Raw genomic sequence first — 23530 nt, 5'->3', positions numbered from 1 at the left:
CAGGAGAAAAATCGTTCTTGGTTTCTTTCTTTAGTTCCTGTGGTTGCCTGCCCGCTGTATCCTGGAGGCCTGACACGTATCATTTGGTATTATTCTTAAAAATTATTTTCCAGCTTTGTTTTGAACTTTTCTTTTTTCCTGTTCTTTTTATAAACAGTATGTACATGTCTTCTTAGAACGGGCTGAAATGGATGTCTAGACAACAAAAATCTGTTGTCATTATTGACTTTCTATTTCATACTCCACCCTTTCTCAAAAGTATCGTTAACCATAAGGTCTTTTTCTAATTCATATATGCATATATGTTTATCTACGTATATATATATGACTTCATACAGGTTATTTTTTTTTTCTATTTGAAAACATCAAAATGGTAAATTGCTTGCCTTTTTCTCCCCCCACCTTTCAGCATGTTTTGGAGGTCAATCCATGTTAGTGCATATATCTCTCCCTTTTTCCTTTGCACTGGTGTACAATATCCCACAGTTTATTTAATAAAGAATTCGCCTACAGATAGACATTCAGGCTGCTTCCAGTTTTTACCAGTTGTAACCAGCACTGCAATGAATACCTTTGTGTAAGTTTCCTTGTGCATGTCCGTGAACCATTAGGCATAATTTTTGAAAGAGTACAGTATGAGAAGTGGATGGTAAAGGATACCTTAATAACTAGGGATTAGCACCCACCAGCCAGTGCAAGAAGAGCAAGCATCAAACCACTGCCAAAGTGCAGAATGACAGCTCCCAGAAGGAGTCTCTTTCAGGGCTGATGTAAGCCGAACAAAGTGCTCATCTGATGGGGACTAGTTTGTCTGGCTCTCATGAGGATTGATACTGGTCTTGTTTCATGGGGAAACCGGCACTGAGATTCTTCATTACTGGGCTCACTCTCACATACTGAGTGCACTATCGGGAGGAGAACTGGAAACAGTTGCAGCAGGTTGTGAAGTGAAAGATTAGCCAGATATGGAACTGGCCCCCAGTGAAACTCTTCAAAGATTGGGGTGGAGGAAGACCACAGGATTGAACATAGAGTATGGGAGTACAACCGGATTGATCCTACTGTCTGAAGCGTTGCGGTGGCAGAACCATGTCTGGGATCTTTCAGGCTGGATTGGGAGTTCCAGGCTGCTGAATCACAGCCCTTAAGTATAATGAGCTTCCAGGGGAACTTGGGAGCTGGCAAAAAGGAGCTCATTGTTGGTATGGTTCATAATTCCCAGATTGTCCTGTTAAAGATAACCAAAACGGGCCAGAACTAGTTCAAGTAGTTAGGATAGATTTTAATCTGCTATTTACTATTGCAAAAGGGCAAAACGTCCAGCATGAGCTGAAGTCAATTTCAATGTGTACATAGGGGACTGGGGTTTTACAAGGAGATTAGGGAATACAGAGGGGGAATCATGGGAATTCTATAGAGTCAGAAAACAACAATTTTACGCCAAGTGGGAAGGGGGTGTTGGTTCATGTGAAATATCTGAGGTTGCTAACTCAGTTACCTCTTAAAGGTAGGCTTCTGCCCTCTCATAGAGACAGGGCAAAGGGCCCTATCCTTAGGTATTGATGGGAGTAAATAGGCAATTCTATTGGCAGCCTTGAGTTTTCTTAGGTGGGACTTTAAACAGGTGTGGGTCATCCTAGGGATGTAGCCTTGAGCTGCTGGAAACTGTATTAGTCCTTAAAGACCTACATGGAGGCCTTGCTGAGAAAGGGCTCCTTGGAACTATGCTCAAGTTTGGCCAATGGGAGAATCATTGTCTCTTGAAAGCAGGGAAACTTGAGAGTGTGGATTGGCCCCTGCTCCCACCACAGCTTCGAACTGGGACAGCCTTCCTCAGGCAGTGGGGTGACCAAGAACCATTTGCTTTCACACCTGTCCAGCAGAAAGGGATCACACAGAACCCATCCACCTCCACCATCACCCTGGTGACCAGCTCCTAGTCGTCGCCCTTCGTCACCAGCTCAGGGTCCACGAGCACCCTTGCATCTTCATTCAGTCCTGCCCATCACCACCGCTTCCTCTGATGTGGCTGCAGACACTACCAAATACACTAGCCAAGTGAGTGTCAGTGGCGGGATAGTGGAGGGCCAGCCTTGGATTTTCCCAGGAATTAAAGGGGACCAGGAAGTGGTGGAGTCCCTCCCTGATTCGCCTGTCCTCATGGCATGGTCCTTGTTAGGGATGGGGCAGGCAGCCTTGCCTGCTCTGTGTTCACTTGTGGGAAAACTCTCCATTTAGTTTCTGTCTTCTGTCTTTTAAAATTTATTTTATTGAAGTATAAGTGGTATACAATATATTAATTTCTGCTGTAAAGGAAATGATTCAGTTATATACACATACACTTTTTCATATTCCTTTCCATTATGGTATATCACAGGATATTGATTGTAGTTCCCTGTGCTATTAAAGAGGGGCTTGTTGTTTATTCTATGTATAATAGTTTGCCTCTGCTAATCTCAGATTCCCAATGTGTCCCATCTGCCCACACCCCAGCCCTCCTCTCTACTTCTCTCTTAATTTGCCAAGTGCTTTTTTGCTCACCGTTGAGTCCGGGCAAGTAAAGTTGCAGATCTCCTTGCTGTCAGATGAGCATGCTCTGGAGTGATATGCAGTTCATATCGTAGAGCTGAGGGACTCAAAAGCCCCACCAGAATTGCAGGTCTCTGGGGAGTCCCTTCTGATCCCTGCTGGGACCTAGAACAGTAATTGCTACATAGTTGTTTAATGAAAGCAGGTTGCTGCCTCATGTCTCCTTGGGCTTCTCATCAGTAACTTTAAAAAAAAATGTGTACAATTTTTAAACTCTTTTTTGAGTTTGTTGAACTATTTCTTTATTTCCCTTCTTTGAAAATGTTTTGGGTTTTTTACTACAAGGCGTGTGGAATCTTATCTCCCTGGCTAGGGAATCAAAGCTGTACCCCCCCCCCCCACATCGGAAGGCAAGGTCTCAGCGACTGGACTTCCAGGGACATCCTCACACCCATTTTATAGATGAGCACACTGAGATCTGGCCAGGTGAAACAGCTTGTCCAGGGTCACAGAATCTGTGGATGTCTAATTGGCATTTGAATGGTAGCAGCCTGGATCTAGAATACCCTCTTGACCTGGCTTTGAGCTCACTTGTGAATTCACACCAGGCCTGCTGACTACAGCTCTCGGGTGTCCACAGACTGATTGTTCTTACATGTGACTTTTTAAACCAACCCCGCGGAAGAGTCAGTGTGGCTAAAGCAATAAAATCCAAGCCTTGGGCTTATGTCTCTTATTTAGTATATCTATCCTCTCATTTTGAATAAAAGGAGAATTTTTATCAAGTCTCTGAGTTTCAGAACAGGAAGGGTTCAACTATTAGGTGCGGTCACATCCTCAAGGGTTTTAGAATTGCCTCTGGGGCAGCTGGTGATTCCATGTACTCAGCGATCCACACAGCTGACACAGAGTTCCTGGTTACCTCAGTTACAGAGGTGCTCACCTTGGATCCAAAGTGCAAGCCACGGGCAGGGGTTGGATTTGGGGGGAGGGGTGGGGGAGGGGTATGCTTACCCCAGCCTCACAAATGTGCACCTTTTGCAGAGTCCATCCCTAAAGTTGTGCCTTAGGCTTGAGCAGTGTCAGGAATGCAGCCATGCTCTGAGCAAGAAGCAAAGCACTTTCCTCGGTTTGCAGTCTGGGCCCCCCACCGCAGCCCCATGCCAAACTACCCTACGGTGTGAGCTCTTGTCCTTTCCAACCCCACCCTCCACCCATCCGCCCTGGCCTGAGGCTTAGAGCAGACTCCTGAATGGCTAAGGTTGTGCACATGGGGATTCACTTCCCACAGGAACAGAGCTTCTCCCAGACACACACACACACACACACACACACACAAACAGATGACACAAGTACACACGTGTGCACACATGCATGTAATGCACAGAGACACAAATGCAAACAGGTGTTTCAGCGACTGAAGACCCAGTGGCTCACCTGAAATACATAGATGTCTTTATTTCTCACAGGAAAATGTTCATTCTGATTTCAGATGTGAAATATAGAGAAGTCCAACTTTCATGAAGGAGAATAATGCCTAGGTTTTGATACAGACAATATAGAGAACTCCATATATCACAGTGGACAGTCCTTGTTTTATATGTGAGAAATAGGGAATTAAGTATTTCACAAAGAAACAGTGGTGTCCAGAATTTCATTTATGAAAAAGAGATAATTCCAATTCCATATTGGTTCCCCAGATCTTAATTACTACTTCATGTCAGTAAAATAGCATTGAGATTCTCATATAGGAAATGAATACAATTTCAGAATTCAAGCAGGGAAGTGTATGCTCAAATTTTCATATCTGAAATATATAGGAGTCCCCATCATGTAGCAAGACGTGTGCACAGATATCCCTATGTGAAACAGACAAGATTTCATATATGATAAAGGAAATTATACCAGTAGTTTTTCAAACATGAAATACAGGTTTCCAGTTTTAGGTAGAAACTCTGCACCCATATTCTCACATGGAAAAAGAGAAAAATCATCTTTCAGGTTTTCATCTGCACAAAACAGTGCATGTAAAGCAAGTGCTCTGGAACAACCCAGAAGAATAGCATAGGAAGGGATATGGGAGTGGTTCCAGGATGGGTGGAACCACTATATACTTTTGGCTTATTAATGTTGATGCATGGCAGAAGCCATTACAATATTGTATAGGAATTAACTCCCAGTTAAAACAAAACAAAACTAAACTAAACTAAGTTTTGAGAAAAGTAAAAGAACAACGGGATTTGACTTTGCTCTGTGGTGACCTAAATCGGAAGGAAATCCAAAACTGATGGGATGTATGTACACTTAAAATTGATTCACTTTGACATACATACAGCAGAATCTAAAGCAACACTGTAATATGATTATAGTCCAAAAATAATTGTTGGAATACATTACATGTCAACTATAATTCCAGCAGTGAATAAATAAATTTTAGCCCTGTTTGCAATAGATGTCCTTGGGGACATTATGTTAAGTTAAATACTTCAGTTAGAGGAAGATGAAAGTTTTTACATCACATGACATTGTTAAGTTGAAATCCCTATGTTATAGACACAAGTAGAATTTGGTCATCAGGCTAGTGGAAATGGCCCATGATGGCCCAAGTTACCAACTTTGACTCACAGGTTCAGTAAGCTCACCAAGGAAGGTATTGTAATAGAGGCAGGATGAAAAATGGAGCTGCAGGCCTCAACCCAAGACCATTAGGGAAGTTAGAAAACTCAACACCACCAACAGAAAGCCTCTCAGCAGAATGTATGGAAAGGTATATTACAGACTTCCTGCAGAGCCCTCTAGGCCTTTAGGCCTTGGGCTGGGTAATAAACTGTGGAGCTTGGGCAACCTTGGGGACAGGCTGTGTCTTACAGAGTCCCGGATCCCTTGCTGAAGCCACTCACTGACCTGGCCCAGGTTTCAAAGCAATGGCCAATGTGTCCCATCCCCACCTCCATGTCCAAACAGTTGTGGCAGTCTCCATGGGTCACAGTGTACAGGATCCAGCTCCCCATTTGGGTAGACTGAGGAGGCTGAGAGCCAGCTTCATGCTGGGTACCTGGCTCCCTCATTGAAGGTGGCTGGGCAGGGTATGGGGGACCTGGCAAGAGAAGGGCACAGAAAACTGAGAACTGCCTCTTCCAGCTGGGACTGGGCACTTCTGGAAGTAACAAGCCTGGATGATCGATGAATGCTCCCAGACAGGATAATCAGGCTACACAGGGACCCCCTCCTCACAACCAGGACCTTGGAGGGTGATAGTCAATCTTGGGAATCTCCTTTCAGGGAATAGGGAATAATATTTGTTTCGCTTGAGGATTGCTGCTACTGCTAAGTCACGTCAGTCGTGTCCGACTCTGTGCGACCCCTTAGATGGCAGCCCACCAGGCTCCCAGGAATTCTCCAGGTAAGAATACTGTACTGGGTTGCCATTTCCTCCTCCAGAGGATTACAGGAACACAGTTGGCTGACCACCACCTTACCTCCAGAAAACAATATCTGACAGCAAAGAGTTTGCAACAGCTAATCACAACCCCTCCCTCACGTTTCCTATATATGGCTTTGCTGAAAGCTTTGGAGGAGTTTGTGATTCCCGACCCCCCGCCCCCCACCACACCATTGGCTTAGGCTTGCATTCTTTTTTAATACAAGCATTTAAAATTATAAGCACTTATAGACATGCATCTTACGAATTCTGACCATCTGTATGTTTATTATCACTCTGTTAAAATATTTTCTAATCTTTCTTTTTTATTTTTTACTTCTTCTTAAAATTTTTTATTTTAATTGGAGGTTAATTACTTTTCATTATTGTGGTGGTTTTTGCCATAGGATCACATGAATCAGCCGTGGGTGTACATGCGTTCCCATCCTGACCCTCCCTCCCACCTCCCTCCCCATTTCATCCCTCAGGGTCATCCCCGTGCACCAGCCCTGAGCACCGTGTCTCATGCATCGAACCTGGACTGGCAATCTGTTTCATATACAGTAATATACATCTTTCAATGCTATTCTCTTAAAGCATCTCACCCTTGCCTTCTCCCACAGAGTCCCACCCAAAGTCTGTTTGTTACATCTGCTTCTCTTTTGCTGTCTCGCATATAGGGTCATTGTTACTATCTTTCTAAATTCCATATATATGCGTTAATTTTTCTTTCTAACATACTTTGCTTGGCATAATAAGCTCCAGTTTCATCCTCCTCATTAGAACTTATTCAAATGCATTCTTTTTAATAGGTGAGTAATATTCCACTGTCTATATGTACCACAACTTTCATGTCCATTCACCAGCCAATGGACATCTAGGTTGCCTCCATGTCCTATCTATTGTAAACACTGCTGGGATGAACACTGGGGAACACATGTCTTGTAATTCTGGTTTCCTCTGTGTGTATGCCCAGCAGAGGGGTTGCTGGATCATATGGCAATTCTATTTCCAGATTTTTAAGGAATCTTTATGTTGTTCCCTGCTGGGGTCCAGCCCCAGTGGATCCAGTGAATTCGAAGCGGGGACAGAGTTGGCGTCTGGGAAAGGACTATTTAATTAGAAATATAAAGAGATTAGGAAAGAACATTGTAGTGGGAAATTTAGAGGAGGAAAGAGGCTGTATTCCTTGGTTTACATAAAGCCCCAAGACAAGGGACTTGAACGGTCTACATAGGGCCACAGGCACCCGCTTGAATAGCGGAGGGTGCCGTACCTTGTGCTTCCTCTCGCGTGGGTCTTAGAAACCTGGGCAAACTTATAGACATGGCTAGCCTCTATGCTCCAGATGGGAATCAGCCAGAAAATAGGGTAAGAAAGAAAAGAAGACATGGGGGAACCAGTCTTTCCAGGAACTGGCCCATCCTTTATTGTCCAGAAAACTTTTTATACTTTTGGTTGTACATAGAGATCAATAGATAATGCAAAGCTATGCAGCATCAGCAGCCCTGACTCTTCTTGAGACCAGGCTTTCTCTCTGCATACCTATCTGTATGCACAAGTCTTAGGTGATTTACATAATCTTCTGGGCAGGAGGCCTTTAGCATTTTATGGCCCTTTTCTGAGAAGGGTCCGTCAGCCAGAAAACTTATTTGCCTTAAAAGGGTTGTTCTTCCCAAAGTCTTGTGCCACTCTCAGAAAGCACTAATTAAGGTTACATTCTTACATAGCAAGGACACAACAATTTATAACAAGGAAAGAGGAGTACAGTGATTTATAATAAAGAGAAAGTTCACTAACTCAAGTCTAGTGTTGCTAACATCAAAACTACTATATTCCTTTTTCTATATCCCAATTACATTGATTAATATCCTCCAGGTAGCTAAAAGATAAAGAATATGGAGGCCTGGAAGCAATCATTGACTCAGCAGTGAAACCCATCATCAATATCATTTTTAGCTCTTTAGAAAAGACTCTATATCTTTAAGATGTTTTAAGCTTCGTGCCTCTCGCAGTTGGGGGGCTGTAAACAATCACAAGTTATAAAAGTCTCTAACTGTCATGCAATTTAGAGAGCCATCAGAGGGATTTGAGCTGAGACACTCCTTTCATATGCAGGAGACCAGTTGAAGCTCTAAGTTAACTTTTTCCAGAGAAAGGTGGTCAGGGATAGCCCCCTGTAATGTCAGAAGAGTATAGTATAACAGACAGTAAACAGACAGATTTTGTTTCAGGGTAGATGCTCAGGAAGAGAACCCCTTGAGACCTAACTCGCCTTGCCCAGTCAGGTGTCTCCGCATGATCTTGTCATGGGGGGATCTCCTGTGCTGGCTCCCAACAGTTCCTCATTGTGGCTGTACTAGTTTGAATTCACACTGAGAGGGTTCCTTTTTCTCCACACCTTTTCCAGCATTTATTGTTTGTAGACAATAAACAGATGGTACCTCATTGTAGTAATAAACAGATTTTTGGTAATACAAAATAAATAGGTGTTTGTGACAATAAATAGATGGTACCTCATTGCGGTTTTGATTTGCATTTCTCTGATAATGAGTGATATTGATCACCTTTCCAAGTGTTTGTTAGCCAAAGGTAATGTCTTTTTGGAGAAATGTCTGTTTAGTTCTTTGGCTGATTTTTTCCTGGGTAGCCTACTTTTAACTGCAGATGTTGTTTGCATATTCTTGAGACTAATTCTTTGTCTGTTGCTTCATTTGCTATTATTTTTTTCCTAATCTGAATGCTGTCTTTTCACTTTGCTTATAGTTACCTTTGTTGTCCAAAAGCTTTTAATATTAATTAGATCCCCACCCCCTTTTTTTAAGTTTTCCTTTATTCCCATTATTCTGGGAGGTGGGTTATAAAGGATCCTTCTGTGACTGACATCAGAGAATGTTTTGCCTATGTTTTCATATAGGAGTGTTATAATTTGTGGTCTTACATTTAGAGCTTCGATCCATTTTGAGTTTATTTTTTGTGCATGGTGTTGGAAAGTGTTCTAGTTTCATTCTTTTATGAGTGGTTGACCAGTTTTCCCAGCATCAATTTTTGAGGACATGGTCTTCCCTCCATTGTACATTTTTGCCTCCTTTGTCAAAAATAAGGTGTCCATAGCTGTGTGGATTTCTCTCTGGGCTTTCTATTTTGTTCCATAGATCTATATTTTTGTCTTTGTGCCAGTACTGTACTGTCTTGATGACCGTTGCTTTGTAGTATAGCCTGAAATCAGGCAGGCTGATTCCTGCAGTTCCATTCTTCCTTCTCAAGATTGCTTTGGCTATTGGAGGTTTTCTGGATTTCCATACAAATTGTGAAATTATTGGTTCTAGTTCTCTGAAAAATACCCTTGGTATCTTAATAGGGATTGCATTCAAGCTATAGATTGCTGTGGGTAGTATATTCATTTTCACTATATTAGTCCTTCCATTCCAAGATCACTGTCTATTTCTCCATCTATTTTTGTCATTCATCAGTGTTTTATAGTTTTCTATATGTAGGTCTTTTGTTTCTGTAGGTAGATTGTGATTTTTAAAGGCATAAGCCACCCATCTCCTTGCATGGCTCTGCAACAAAGCATATCTCTGCTTTAACTTCAGTGTTTCAATATTGCTTGGCCTAAAGGTGTTGGTTGCATGGGTATTTTGTTACAGTAGCAAGTTATCTTTCAAGTCTATGGATGGTAACAGACTCTCTGAGAGAATGACTCTGTTCAAAACCACATACACTCAGAAAAGTATGAGCAGTTTTTCCTTCTGTATAAAGCAAATTAGCAGAGACTGATAGCTCCCCCAATTACCAGGTGAATTTAGGACCAAGTGTGACAAAGGTTGTCATCCGGTCTTACTCAAGGGCTACTTATTATTTTGAAAATTTAGTAATGAGGTGATTTTCTAGGATGCATATGTAGAGTATATCTTTTTTCTTGTCAGTCTTTTAGTAGTTTGCTTATTGAGTGTGCATCAAATTATATTTTAACACTTACTCCAAGATAGAAATGCTTTCCTTCCATTATGTCTTTGAGGAGAGGATTTCTAGATTGGTTATAAATTCTGAATTTTGTCTTCATCTGTATTACCCCTGGACAATCCTTTTTTCTAACCAGATGTTTTCTGCGTTGTGGAGACATACTTCATAGGGTGAACAGAGAGAGAAAGATAGAGCAATACCAAGTGGAAAGAAGAAACTCAATATTATGGAATAAATTGTATTCTCTCAGAATGTATATCTTGAGGCTCTAACAGTCTGTACTTTACGTATAGTCAGACTGCATAAATCATAATTTATTTCTGACTCCTTTTGGAAACAGGGTCTCAATATAGGCGGCTGGGTTAATATGGCTGGCACTTTATAAGAGCAGGAGATCAGTCACAATCAATACAGAGACATTACTATGTGAAGACAAATGCAAAAAATGGCCAGTCAGAATCCAAAAGAGATGTCAGAAAAAGACAAATCTGCTGACCCTCTGATTACTGAATTGATCCCCAGGATTTGGAGAAGACATTTATTGAAGCTACCTGGATGGGCCACTTTGTTATGGCAACACTAGCAAACCGGTACATGCACTTTCTCTGGAAAATAAGCTGTCAGTTCCAAAACAGGCATCCTTTTCTTACTTTTTTTAAAAAATTTCTTTATTTTAATCAGAGGTTAATTAATTTACAATAGTCTATTGGCTTTGTCATACATATATTTTTAGGGAATGGATAATGCTAAAGAGCTCTTTTTCCCATCAACTGATAATCCTCACAGATACCTCATGCTCCCTAAGAGCTTTCACTGTCTTTTTAGAGATCCAGCTGGCCTAGAACTTACTCCTATTTCATGGGTGAAGTTGACCTAGGAAATATTAGAATAAGCATAATTCACAGGCAGTGGTAGAAGAAAATAAACACATCAGGAAGTCAGTCTGATCTCGTTAAAAAGATACAGTCCTGTCCTTTTATCCTTCCCATACATCTCTTTTTAAATCCGAGGAGGCAAATGGTAGTGACCAAGGCATTGCTGCCCATTGCTGTAATGAAATCACAAAGTTGTGATGACATGGTCACCATGACATCATGGTAAGGAGGGAGGTCTAGGCCTCCCTAAACCTCCCCTCACCAAGACTCTAGGCTGCAGTAGCCATGAGGCAGCCTAGAGGGTCACAAGGCCTCTCACACCATTGGAGCCACCTGGGCCTGCCCCCCACATGGTTGGCCATGTGGGTGTGTTGGTGTCAGCTTGTCCACAGCAGAGTTTGTTGTCTATGGCCACCACACCTCTCTCCAGTCCTCTGGATTCCCGAGACCCCAAAGAGGCCACCATTCTAGCTTCCTAACTACATATCTGAAAGAAAAAATAAACCAGGAATACAATCCACTCCAGACTGAAGGGCCCCAACCCATGGAGAGGTACATGGTCCTCAACCCCAACAAAGGCCACTATGAGCAGCAAAACCACAGGTCCAGGCAAGCTCACCATTAACACCTTCACCCATGCCAGGGGAACATCCCCAGGATTGATAAAGAGTATAGAGTTCAAGTCTTCTACCAGCTCGAGAAACTGTGCTAGCAAGACCTCTGCACCATCCACGTTAGCCACGTCTGGAAGAGCCTCTACTGCAGCACATCGGGACCAAGGCATGCTCAAGTAAGAACACTGGAGGTAACAGTAAGGTACAGTAGGCCTTGGAGAAGATGAACACCCAATGTGAAGCCATATAGAAGCCTTTAATGCCAGTGTTGGAGAGAAAATGCTCATCTTCCAGATGATCAGATCAATAGGATTCAAATCACTAACAACACTCAGCTTAGCTAAAAGGAAGTGCAGGTTCCCCCTATGGAACTTAATTAATCTCAGTGCAGGCCTGCCTTCAGCCTCTCATTTCCATTCCTCAAATGTTGCCAGATAGTCAGCAGGCAGCTCAAAATATGGACAATGGATGGGCACTCATGGAATTCAGTGAAGACTCTAAGAACAGAGAATCTTTCCCAGGCCAGGGACAGAAAATGCTACAGGTAGGTGATATGCTGGAGGAAGTTGGAAAGGAGAGTGAAGGGGAGATTTCTGAGCTACAATCTGACTTCCTGAGGTGGTGGGAGCTGCTTCAGACATGTCTGGAGGGCTTGGGGGCTTATTGCCAAACTTAATAAAAAGAAATATGGCCACTGCCCTCCGAGCTTTTATGGTGTTAGTGCCTCAGCATACCAGACTCGATGGATGTGACCCTTAGTGAACTCCAGGAGTTGGTGATGGACAGGGAAGCCTGGCGTGCTGTGATTCATGGGCTCGCAGAGTCGGACACAACTGAGCGACTGAACTGAACTGAACTGATGCCAGACTAAGTGCAGTATCACCAGTTAGAAATTCAGGACATATTTCTGTTTGCCTTTCTATTCAGCATGAAGTGATGGGACTGGATGCCATGAGCTTAGTTTTTGAAGGTTGAGTTCTAAGCCAGCTTTTTCACTGTCTACTTTCACTTTCATCAGTACAGACTCTTCAGTTCCTCCTCGCTTTCTGACAAAGGGCGGTGTCATCTGCATATCTGAGGTTGTCATATGAACATCTGAAATATGCAGGTATGTCTGGGGTTGTTGGAACTTCCTGGAGATTTGCGGTATCAGACTTGTTCCAACACCTTGAATATTTCATAGAGCTGGGGGCAGGACTCAGCTATAGTGGACGGTTCTCATAAGCATTATTCAGTTCAGTTGAGTCACTCAGTCATGACTCTTTGTGACCTCATGGACCACAGCACACCAAGCTTCCCTGTTCCTCACCATCTCCCCCTAGCTTGCTCAGCCTTGTGTACATTGAGTCAGTGATGCCATCCAACATCCTGTGTCATCCCCTTGTCTTCCTGCCTTCAGTCTTTTTCAGGTTTAGAATCTTTTCCAGTCCATCAGTTCTTCGCATCAAGTAGCCACACTGTTGGAGCTTCAGCACCAGTCCTTCCAATGAATATTCAGGACTGATTTTCTTTAGGATTGACTGGCTGATCTTCTGGAAATTCAGGGACTCTCAAGAGTCTTTTCCAACACCACTATTCAAAAGCATCAACCCATTTTTTGGCTTTCAGCTTTCTTTAGGTCCAGTTCTCACACCGATCCATGACTACGGGAAACGCCATAGCTTTGACTGGATGGACCTTTGTCAGTAGATTAATATCTCTGCTTTTTAATGTGTTCCCTCGGTTTGTCATAGCTTTTCTTCCAAGGAGCAAATGTCCTTGAATTCCATGGCTTCATTCAGCATCTGGAGTGACTTTGTAGTTGAGGAAAGTAAAGTCTGTCAGTGTTTCCACTGTGTTCCTTTCTATTCAGCATGAAGTGATGGGACCAGATGCCATGAGCTTCGTTTTTTGAATGTTGAGTTCTAAGCCAGATTTTTCACTATCCACTTTGACTTTCATCAGTACAGACTCTTCAGTTTCTCCTCGCTTTCTGACAAATGATGGTGTCATCTGCATATTTGAGGTGATTCCAGCTTGAGTTTCATTGAATGCGACCTTTCCTTTGATGTACTCTGCATAGAAGTTAAATAAGCAAAGTGACAGTAGACAGCCTTGACGTACTCCTTTCCTCCAATTTGGAACCAGTCCATTGTTCCACGTCCGATTCTAACCGTTGATTCTTGACCTGCATACAGATTTCTCAGGGGCAGGTAAGTTGTTCTGGTGGTGTTGTTTCCTTAAGCATTTTCCAGTTTGTTGTGATCCACAGAGTCCAATGCTCTAGCATACTCTGTGAAGCAGAACTGCATGTTTTTCTCGAATTCTTTTGCTTCTTCTGTGATCCAGCGGTTGTTGGCAATATACTCTCTGGATCCTCTGCCTTTTCTACATCCCTCTTGATCATCTAGAAGTTCTTGGTTCACTTGCTGTTGAAGACTTGGGAGACTTTGAGCATTCCTTTGCTAGTGTGTGAGATGAGTGCAATTGTTGGTAGTCTGAACATTCTTTGACATGCCTTTTCTTTGGGATAGGAATGAAAACTGACCTTTTTCAGTACTGTGGCCACTGCTGAGTTTTCCAAGTTTGCCAGGTATTGAGTACAGCACTTTCATAGCCTCACCATTTAGGATTTGACATAGTTCAGCCAGAATCCCATCACGTCTACTAGCTTTGTTCATAGTGGTAGTTCCTAATGCCCAACTGACTTCTTGCTCCAGGAAGTCTGGCTCTAACTGAGTGAGCACACCATCGTGGTTATCCCAGTCATTATCAATAGTTCTTCTGTGTACTCTTGGCACCTCTTCTTAGTATTGTCTGCTTCTGTTAGGTCCTTACCGCTTTTGTCCTTTATTGTGCTCCTCCTTGCATGAAATGTTCCCTTGGAATGTCTAACTTTCTTGAAGAGATCTCTAGTCTTTCTCAGTCTATGATTTTCCTCTATTTCTTTGCATTGAATGCTTAGGAAGGCTATCTTCTCTCTCCTTCCTATGCCTCAGAACTCTGCATTCATGTGGATATATCTTTCCTTTTCTCCTTTGCTTTTCACTTCTCTTCTTCACTCAGCTATTTGAAAGGCCTTCTCAGACCATCATTTGCCTTCTTGCAGTTCTTCTTGGGGATGGTTTTCATCACTTCCTCCCATACAGTGTTACAAACCTCTGTCTGTAGTTCCAAGCATATTTCTTACCTAGTGACCTGGGAAATGCAGCGAGCCAGCCAGCAGTCTCCATCACAGCAGCAGGTGGTGGGGCTGTTACTGACACCCTACCTAATCCCAGGCTTTACCCACTACTCTTTATTACTGATGTCATCATTTTATTTAATCCTCCAACCCCTTCCCCCAAATTTGGGTACCATTCCAGCTTTGAGGCAGCGTGCTCAGGGCTGGTGCACTGGAATGACCTAGAGAGTCAGACATGAGCTGGTCTGTCTGCTTTGACACAACCCCTCAGCCAGATGGCTGTGAAGTGAAAACAGGGAAAAATGAAAAGGCTTGAGCTCATAGTCCTGGTCAGGGCTCAAGGGACCTCCAGCCCAGCTCACACTCTAGAGTAATACTGAAGGACTCCCTAATACTGACAATTCAGGGTCTTTCCCTCCCCCACGTCCCCCACCCCAGTCATCAGGCTCCCTGGGATGTTCTTCTCCCAGCTCCACCTTCTGCACCATAACTGAGTGACTGAACTGAACTGATGACCTTATTTCCACCTGTAATCTTGTGCAGTGTCCAGTGATCCTGTTCATGGTTTAGTATGCATTTTTAAAAGCGTTAGTCTTATTTGAATGGCTTAAGTTAGAAAATGGCAACATTGACCCACCAGCTCTCCAGTGCTAAGATCAGTAGCCTATTAGAGACCAGGATAGCAAGCTGATGGTGTTGCAAGGACTCGAGCTCTCTTCCAGACTGTAGTTCTCTGACAGTCTCTGAGGATGCTGTGCTATCTCTTCAGTTAGCAAAAGGTGTGACACACAACGTACCTCTGCCCCAACCACTGTGGATGACCCGCCTCAACGAAACTACCCAGCCCAGAAGTATAAGAATGAACCCACCCCATGGCAGCCAACAGGGAACTTTTCCCAGCAGCCATAGAGCTCGCCTTGTGAGTGTCTGTGTGTAAGTGTCTGTTCTTTGTGGACGTGTATTCTCCTGAGTGATGGGTCTTGGCTGTGCCTGGTTTCTTCCTTGCTGTGCCTTTAATGGCCATTGGAAGCTGAAGTAGGAAATGAGAGAGTGAGGATGGATAGTCTGGCTTCTTTCTTTCTCTCTCTCTCTCTCTCATTTTTTTTTAAACAGACTAGACAGCTCATGGGATCTTAGTTCCCCACGCATAGATTGAACCTGTAAACCTGTACCATTGACAGTGAAAGCACCTAATCCTAACCAGAACTTGCACCTAGTTGAAAGCATCAAATCCAAACCAGCACCAATTCCCCTAACCAGGGAATTCCTGATCTGGCTTCTTGAAGGAGCTCTGTCCTTGCTCTTTTCATGATGCATCCTGGAGTAATACCCATTGTCCTCCACAGTGACTGGCTGAACCAGCCAGCGTGCCCTGTCCTGTCCATGGGAGAGGTCAGGCTCTTCAGTTACTCAGGTGGCCAGCCTGGCTCTGGGATGTGGCTTCTGTGCTAAGTAAGCTAAAGCCTGCTGCCCAGCTGGTCTCTGCCTTCAACAATGCTGGGGAGACTGAATGTAACTTCACTGCATTTTTGTCAGAGTTTCCATGTCGTGACGACCAGCTACATCACTGACCTTCCAGAGGACTAACAGTGTGGGTGTCATGAGTAGGGAGGAATGTGTAAGAAGAGATGGACAAGAACCATAAGAGAGCTTGACCATGGACCCCAGCTCTGCCCTCCACAATAACACCTGCTTTGGGTCCCAGATGGAAGTGATGAGGAAGTGTTCTCTCCTGAGTGAATGTATAACTTGGGAGGTCCTTATCACTGTCTTTGCTTCTTCTCTTCCAGAACCAGAGCTCAGGAAATCACCATGCCTGTCTATCACTAGGTGATGATAAGAGTAGTCACCCTTCTAGGTGATGGTCCCTTGCTGATTCTGTCTCTAAGCTTCACAGTTCAGTCAGTTCAGTTCAGTGGCTCAGACATGTCCGACTGTCTGTGACCCCATGAATTGCAGCACGCCAGGCCTCCCTGTCCATTACCAATTCCCGGAGTTCACTCAGACTCATGTCCATCGAGTCAGTGATGCATTCCAGCCATCTCATCGTCTGTCGTCCCCTTCTCCTCCTGACCCCAATCCCTCCCAGCATCAGAGCTTTTCCCAATGAGTCAACCCTTCGCATGAGGTGGCCAAAGTACTGGAGTTTCAGCTTTAGCATCATTCCTCCCAAAGAAATCCCAGGGGTGATCTTCAGAATGGACTAGTTGGATCCCCTTGCAGTCCAAGGCACACTCAAGCGTCTTCTCCAACACCAGAGTTTAAAAGAATCAATTCTTTGCTTCAGCTTTCTTCATAGTCCAGCTCTCACATCCATACATAACCACTGGAAAAACCAAACCCTTGACTAGATGGACCTTTGTTGGCAAAGTAATGTCTCCGTTTTTCAATATGCTATCTAGGTTGGTCATAACCTTTATTCTAAGAAGAAAGTGTCTTTTCATTTCATGGCTCCAGTCACCATCTGCAGTGATTTTGAAGCCCCCCAAAATAAAGTCTGACACTGATTCCACTGTTTCCTCTTCTACGTCCCAGGAAGTGATGGGACCAGATGCCATGATCTTCATTTTCTGAATGTTGAGCCTTAAGCCAACTTTTTCACTCACCTCTTTCACTTTCATCAAGAGGCTTTTTAGTTCCTCTTCACGTTCTGCCATAAGGGTGGTGTCATCTGCACATCTGCGGTTACTGATATTTCTCCTGGCAGTCCTGATTCCAGCTTGTGCTTCTTCCAGACCAGGGTTTCTCATGATGTACTCTGCATAGAAGTTAAATAAACAGGGTGACAATATACAGCTTTGACATACTAATTTTCCTCTTTGGAACTAGTCTGTTGTTCCATGTCCAGTTCTAACTGTTGCTTCCTGACCTGCAGACAGGTTTCTCAAGAGGCAGGTCAGGTGGTCTGGTATTCCCATCGCTTTCAGAATTTGCCACAGTTTATTGTGATCCACACAGTCAAAGGCTTTGGTATAGTCAATGAAGCCAACTTCTTTTGTTCAAATATTATCATCCCACCTCAAGAAGTTAAAAAATGTTTTGTCCCAATCTGTCTAAACTTGGTAAATGATCTAAAGTACAATGGGATCTTAGTGATGTGCTGATGGGTCTCAGAGTCAGCCACCTCACTGAGCCTGCAGGCTGGGCCGTCTCCCAGCTGGACGGAAAACTCGTTTGGCTCTTCCTTCAGTGTTGTCACATCTTACTCATCCACAGTGTAACTCCTTACAACGCACATGTCCTTGTAGCTCCCTTAGGTCTTACTCTGGTTCTTTCATCCTTCAGTTGGCCCCTTTAGCTTTTCCTTACTGGGAGCCAGTAGATCTTAACCATTAAACCAGCTGGGTTTAACCATTGTGGCCCTCCCTCCTTTTCCTTTGGCTGGTTTAGGTATAAGTCTGTTTTCAAGTTGCCTATACAATGATGAAACAAACTCCATTAACAGAAGTAAGAAGAGAACGCCAAATCTCAGTGCCTTTTTTAGTGCCCAAGTTTGAACATAATAAGGACCTGGGGTACTTGATATCTGCTCATGCAGCAAGGGTGCCTAAACCAAGTACTGCCTAAGAAACATCTTCCTCGATAAGTCAGTACCTTTCCCCACTAATCTTTATTTCCTCTGAGCATGATGCCCTTCTATTTTTTTCCAACCAGCTCTTGTTAAATCCTTAAAGACCCCAAAATTCAGGTCAGTAAATGGTGGCAGGATTTTTCCCCTGTGTGTTGGGGGGAGTCGGGAGAGGAAGGTGGCTTCCTGGCAGAGCAGGTGCAGACCAAGTAGAACCGGGTAGGCAGGAATGGCCAGGGATGGTCAGGAATGCTAACCACCCCCCTCCTTCCTCTTGGCTTCCCTCCTGCCCAGACCATTCCTGGAGCAGTAAACCCAGTTATTGGAGAGGCAGTGAGGAGAAGCAAGGGTCAGCCTGCTCTGAGCATAACACTGGTACCAGTTCAAAGAGACTCATTCCAAAAGAGTCCCATCTGGACACCTTCTGAGAGTCGGGACATGCTGGGACAAAAGCCACCCATCCTGCAGAGAGAAACAACCCAGACACCAGAGAAACTGGAACCTGCAAAAAGACATTAGACAAGAGGACCGCCACCCTCATACTTGGCCTCTGCACCTGGTATGCAGGGCAGGCCACACTGTCTCATGTCTGGCATTACCCTTGATGAATACTGTTCCACCCATATGGAACCTTTACTTTAATGTAAATAAATGCATAATTTGTGAATGTCATCAAGCCTAGAGTACCTTCCCCTTTTCACATTTGTATTAACTTTAACTTATAAAAATGACAGAGAGAGAGAGAGAGAGAAGAAGAAGAAGAAAAAAAAACACAACACACCCAACAACAAAAAGAATGTTTGGATGCTGAAGAAAGGATGGCCAGCCTGCCATCTGTCACAGGGGTACTGAGAGGGCACAAGGGTCACTTTGCAGTGCACAGCTCCTCCTCTATGATGCCCCATGAGCTGTTTCCATCTGTATGTCTGTACACAGCATATTGGGATCAGGAATTTCCAGCACAGAGTTCAGTGCTGCTATGGACACACCACATGTACCCATTGGCCCCTTTGAAATACTATGTCACCATGCTATAAAAGGGAAGCTCTCTGGACCAGAAGGGTATGTGGAGGAGCTCATTAATTTGATGTGATTTCTATGATGACTCCACTCAAATAAAGGGAAAAAAAGAAAAAAAAACAAAAACACTCCACATCCTTGTTTACAGATGATTTACTAGAAGCAAGCCCCACTCAGCTCAGTTTGCAGAAGAGAAGGCCGTAGAAAGTATTCAAGTCAGTAGCTCTGAAACAGTTTTCCTTTGCTTTGTGGTTTCTTTAAAGACACTCACAACTTCTTGGTAAGAGATGACCATGCTTCACGGAGGTGAGAAGTCAAAAGCAAGACACATGCGGAGGATATTTGAGATGAAGCATGTATGCAATATTTATACAGTGGGATTTTATGGTTTCAATGTTGGCATGAAACAAAGGCAGTTTGACAGGAAGGAGACTGCCACTGTGCTATTACATTACATGTGCTTTAGTACCATTTTGTGTGCTGTTTAAAACAAGAAGCATTGAACAAAGCAAAAGGGTGATGTAGGTATATGAGAAAAAATAATTGTATAATATCATTCCAGTATATTTTGTTGTACATTTTAGTTTTGTTTCCTTTCTCTACATTATTGATAAGAGGACGTGAATTCTACAGTTTCCAGGTAGTTACTCATATTAGAAAAGAAATTTTAAAAAGAAAGTACTAGGAGGAAACAGGAAAGAACACATGTCAACTGCAGTTGTCAAAAGAACCCAAACACAAAACAAACAAAAAACTAGCCTATCTGGCCTTATTTGTGAGCATAATTGCTTTTAGCATTTATTTTCTTCGTATAACATTTGTATTAAACTTAAATATCTTTTATGATGATGGTATTTCTTTGTGACTGAACCAGTGGGTTAATGTGGTATGCTCTTTCGGGTACTCCCCACGACCTAATATTTTCAGATTCTTCACATTATTTAAATTAAACTGTTTTAGGGAAAAAATGCCTTGGTCATCCTCAAATTTGAAGTTTTCCATTTGGTCGGGATGGCTGTATCAGGTTTAAACCAAAGATGGAGACGGGGCCACATGAGGTTGTGAACATTTTTCTCCACCTTATAAATAATGGTCCCCACTGGGAGCTTTCCTGGGAAGTCCAGTTCTTGGGGATTTACTGACAGAGATGGAGACAGAAGGGAAATCCTGGGTCAGTCTCAGAAGAACACTGGGAGAGAGTGAATTTGTCTTTCAGTGGCCAAGATGGCAGCCTGGGCTAAAAGGAGCTCTGTGGGCAATATGTTACCTTGACTCTGCCCAGGCACACCCTTGTCATTTCATCTTCATGGGTCACATAAGTGTTGTTGTTGTTGTTAGTTTTTTTCTTCTCAATCATTTAAACATGTGAACACTCCTCAGCTCCAAAAGCAGGGCATAGTCCCCTCATGCTATCCCTGGATGATGCTGTGAAAGGAATGGAATGGGACTGATTGAGAGAGGACTACAAGAGCTTCCTTGTTCTTCTTTCTGGCTATGGGAGCCTGCCATGTGAAAGGTGACAGGCCGTGTCACAGCCCCAGGAAGATGGATATTCAATTGGCCTGCAGACACCAGCCACAGCCAGCATACCAGCCTTGTGTGCAAGTCATGAGTTAGGTGAGGGGTCTGTGGGACTCATCTCAGGAGATTATTTCCAGGGCTCAGTGACTGGCCAGGTAAGAGAGGAAGGACTTGGAGGTTTCAGACTGCGGGGCACGGCCTTCTCCCTCTGACTTTAGTCTGAGTTGGGTGTTTTCAGGGCTCAGTGGCTCAGAGTCTGGAAATGAGCAGAAGAGGGAGGCCACCATGTTGTCTGCCACAGTACTTGCTCCTGTCCCGGAACAATGGCTGTGTGCAGGGCAGGATGGGCACCCACAACTCCCTGATGCCACCACTCCCCCCTCACCCACCTTGTCCCCACTACCCAGCCCAGCACAGGGGTGTGTCTAGGGATGACCTTTAATGCAGCCAGGCACTATCGCCACCTCATGGTCTTCATGGAGAACTCCAGCCCTTAAAGCTGGAGCTAGACCCAGGAGGGCACCAGTGGAGGTTGATTCAGGCAACAGCTGTGTGTTGAGCATCTTTGTGAGCCAAGCGCTGAGGACACAGCCGCTGCCTCCATCCATCTGACATTCTCACTGGGAAGCATATCTGTATATGATAGAATCCTAGCTGGGATAGAATCAAATAAGTAGAGAGTGGAAGGGAGGTAGATGGTGTGACTGGGGAGAGCCTCCTGTAGAACTGGCCTTTGAACTGAAACCTAAAGATGGTGGGGACTGAGCATGATGTCTTGTGCAGTGATTTCTAATGCTGGATGAATTTTAGAAGCACCTGGCAAGTTTTAAAACAACAATAAATGTCCAGGTGCCACCCTCTTTCCCCAAATAATGGCCTCTGACTCTCTGAGGTGGGGCTGGGGCACCCATAAACTCATCGGGTGATTCTGCTGGGCAGCTAGATCTCAGAGCCTGTACCCTGATTGGAAGAACGTCCCAGGTAGAAGGGAGAGCAAATAAAAGACCTGAGGGGGCGTCTGGACCTTCAAAAAGAGGAGAAGGGCTACAGAGGCCAGAATGAGGGATTTGGCATTGGAGATGGGGCTGATGAGATCAGAGAATGAAGAGCAGTTGAGGGGTATGGGGGCTGAATTATGATCCGAAGGAACTGGGAAGTCAGAGTGGTTGGCATTTTAAAAAATCTTTATTGAGATAGTATTTAAAGTGTATAATTGATTTGGGCAGTTTCCCTTTTATTTTTAATGTAATAAATAGGATGTATCAAAAATTGTCCCTTGCACCAGTTTTTAAGTGTGTGATTCACTGACATTAGTCAAAGCTGGGTTTAAAACATGTAAATCAGCAGGTAAAGGAACATGATAAATGCCCATCAAACCAAACAAAAGCGGAGATAGGGCATCCACCTGAAAAATAAGTCAGAAATAATTTTTAAAAATCTTGAAAATAAAATGGAGTTACAGATAAATAGCCTGGTGACAAGCATTGAGAAGAGGGGAAAAATGTTTAACAAGGACTTAGAAGACATAAAAAGGAATCAATCAATAATGAATAATGCAATCAATGAGATCAAACACACTCTGCAGGGAACCAACAGTATAATAAAGGAGGCAAAAGATAGGATAAGTGAGGTTGAAGGCAAAATGATAGAAATAAAGGAAGTAGAGAGGAAAAAAGAAAGAAAGAATTTTTAAAAATGAGGACAACATCAGAGAACTTTAGGACACTGCTAAATGCCCCAGCATTCAGATGAAAGGAGTCCCAGAAGAAGACAAAAGACAGGCCATGAGAAAATTCTTGAGGAGATAATAGTTGAAAACATCCCTAAAAAGGCGAGGGAACTAGTCACCGAAGTCCAAGAAACCCAGAGAGTCCCAAACAGGATAAACTCAAGGTGAGACATCCCAAAGAATATATTAATCAAATTAACAAGATCAAACACACAAAATACAAATATTAAAAGCAGCAAGAGAAAAACAAGAAATAACACACAAGGGGATTTCCATAAGGAAACCAGTTGATCTTTCACTAGAAACTTTTCAGGCCAGAAGGGAATGGCAGGACATGCTTAAAGTGATAAAAAAGAAAAACCTACAACCCGGATTACTGTACCCAGCAAGGATCTCATTCAAATATGAAGGAGAAATCAAAAGCTTTACAGACAGCAAAAGCTGAGAGAATTCAGCACCACCAAACCAGCTCTTCAACAAACGCTATAGGATCTTGTCTAGACAGGAAACACAAAGAGGGTGTATAAACTCAAACCCAAGATAACTAAGTAAATGGCAATGGGATCATACTTATCAATAATTAACTTAAATGGAAGTGGGTTGAATGCCCCAATTGAAAGACAAAGACTGCCTGAACGGATACAAAAACTAGACCCCTATAGATGTTGCCTACAAGAGACCCACCTCAAAATACTGGACACATACAGACTGAAAATGAAGGGCTGGAAAAAGATATTCCATGCCAATAGAGACCAAAAGAAAGCAGGAGTAGCAATACTCATATCAGATAAAATAGACCTTAAAATCAAGGCTGTGAAAAGAGACAAAGTATGTCACTACATAATGATCAAAGGATCGATCTGAGAAGATGTAACAATCATAAATATATATGCACCCACCATAGGTGGGCATTTAACAACACCGTATGTAAGGAAAATGCTAACAAGTATGAAAGAGAAAATTAACAATAGCACAATAACAGTGGGAGACTTAAATACCCCACTCACACCTATGAATAGTTCAATGAAACAGAAAATTAACAAGGAAACACAAACTTTAAATGATACAATGGACCAGTTAGACCTAGCTGATAGCTATAGGACATTTCACCCCCTAAACAATGT

General features: G+C 43.3%; 1 pseudogene; it reads left to right on the top strand.

The window, feature by feature from the left end:
- LOC138431536 (MYND-type zinc finger-containing chromatin reader ZMYND8-like) overlaps positions 1-18564 on the top strand; it is an 86909-nt pseudogene extending 68345 nt beyond the window's left edge.
- Positions 18565-23530: the final 4966 nt, after the last annotated feature.

This window comes from Ovis canadensis, chromosome Y (assembly GCF_042477335.2).
Source record: "Ovis canadensis isolate MfBH-ARS-UI-01 breed Bighorn chromosome Y, ARS-UI_OviCan_v2, whole genome shotgun sequence".
Taxonomy (NCBI): domain Eukaryota; kingdom Metazoa; phylum Chordata; class Mammalia; order Artiodactyla; family Bovidae; genus Ovis; species Ovis canadensis.
This window is presented reverse-complemented; position numbering and strand designations above follow the sequence as displayed.